A 2,294-nucleotide genomic window follows, 5' to 3' on the forward strand; every position below is an offset into this window, starting at 1 on the left:
CTTTGATTCACTTCGGGGAATGCAAAGTAGAATGTCCTACAATATTTAATTTATTTCGCTTCTTTGTTTCATTTCGGGGAATGCAAAGTAGAATGTCCTATAATATTTTTTTTTAATTCACTTCTTTGCTTCATTTCGGGGAATGCAAAGTAGAATGTCCTACAATATTTTATTTGTTTCGCTTCTTTGCTTCATTTTAGGGAATGCAAAGTAGAATATCCTACAATATTTTTTTTTATTTCGCTTCTTTGCTTAATTTCGGGGAATGCAAAGTAGGATGCTGCATCGTAGTCAGCTGAAAAATAGAATGAATATCCAAAAATTCTTTTTCTACCGTTACTTTCTGTGGAAATTTGTCTAGCATAAAAATCATGTTTTGCTTTGTTCAATTTGCAGCGAATTTGAAGTCAGTCAATGAACTGAAGTACAAGAGTGAGGAAGTACAATTTTTAGCTTAATTAAATATTCATGTATGTACATACCGATTTTTAAGTAAAATCTAAATACCTATATACATACATATGTATGTTTAAAAACTGATTTATAGAAATTTTAATTAATTTTAATCTTTTAAGACATTTTCTGATTTAAATTTTATATAAATAAGTATGTACTTATCTAGGCCTTCTACATTAGTTTCTCTGTAAGGCATTCTTTGTTCGCTTCTCTGGCTTCTGTTTATCCCTGCGTTCTTTCTTCGTTTGAAGGTAATGCTGCGGGTAAGGGCTTACCGCCAATGACATGCCCATGTTAAAATAAGGCCTTCTTGAAGCGAAAGGGTAAGCGATTCCTATCGCCTAGCTCGTTTCCACTTTCGTTTCTGTGGTAATCGTGTTTTTTGCTGGGCAATGCTGCACAGGTTTCCGCAAGGGTTGCAGCATGTCGATTTTTCGTTTTCGTAACGTAGCTACGAATTACGAATTATGAAAATTCGGGTTCTAGAATAAGGGTGTATGTAATTGGATGTGAAATAACGCGCCTTATAAAATTTTTTAAGCGGATTTGCGCTTCAATGCAACGGACATAACTCTTTTAAGCCTATTTACAAAATCTTTTATCAAGATAAAATATCCCCATACATAAATATTACCACTGATAAAACTTATACATATCTGGCAAACAAAATTACATACGGTAGGCAATAATTTTCGCGTGCGGAGGCGCATCGTTAGCTGATATTTCGGTGTTGTAAAGGGTAATATATCATTGATTAAGGCTAAAAGCTTACATCATTTAAATGAAAGTTGAACAATGCAAACGCCTTTTAAATACAATGATTGTGTACGATTAGGAAATAATAATATTCTGAAAGAATTTTTTATACCCGAGCGCACTTGTGCACAAGGGTATTATAACTTTGTTCACATAACGGTTGTTTGTAACAGGCAAAACGAATCGAGATAGATATAGACAAATGTATACATAAATGATCAGAATGAAAAGAGAAATCGATTAAGCGGAGACTGTCTGTCCGTCCGTCCGTCTGTGCGCACGATAACTCGAGTAAAAATTGAGATATCTTAACGAAACTTGCTGCGTGGACTTCTTTTGGGCGTAGGACGGATGGTATTGAAAATGGGCGAAATCGAACAATAACCACGCCTACCTCCCATATAACGGTAATTTTCAGAAATACGAAAAGTGCGATATTTTAGCAACTACTGAAGATTATTAACTCAAAATTGATATTTACAATGAGTTTTAGATGAAAAATAAGAATATTAAAACATTTTGAAAAATAGGCGTAGCCACGCCCACTTATGGTCACATGTGTATATCTTGGTAACCGCTGCACCAATTTCTTCCAAACTTTGCACAGTTGTTGGTCTTGGTACAGCATACCAAATGGCCGAAAATCGGACAATAACCACGCCTACATCCCATATAACGGTAATTTAAAAAATACGAAATCCTCGATAAATCAGTAAATATTAAAGCTAATTGTTTCAAAATTGATGGTTGTAACAATTCTTAACAAAGAAATATGTTTGTGATAAAATTTTGGAAAATGGGCGTGGCACCGCCCACTTATGATCACATATATGTATCTCGGTAACCGTTCTACCAATTTGTACCAAACTCGGTACGGTTATTGTGCTTGCCACATAAAAGCAAACCGTTGAAAATTGTTGAAATCGGACTAAAATTACGCCCGCTTTTCATATAACGGTAAATTTCAGAAATGCTTGAAATTTCAATATTTCGAAATTTGAGGACGCTAATTTACTTAAAATTTATACACCCCGGCTTATCATGTAGCGGTAGCTTTCGGAAAGGTGGAAAACATATATTTA

The sequence above is a fragment of the Rhagoletis pomonella genome, unplaced genomic scaffold (genome assembly GCF_013731165.1).
Source record: "Rhagoletis pomonella isolate Grant_MI unplaced genomic scaffold, Rhpom_1.0 Rhpom_scaffold_00003, whole genome shotgun sequence".
In the NCBI taxonomy this organism is placed as follows: domain Eukaryota; kingdom Metazoa; phylum Arthropoda; class Insecta; order Diptera; family Tephritidae; genus Rhagoletis; species Rhagoletis pomonella.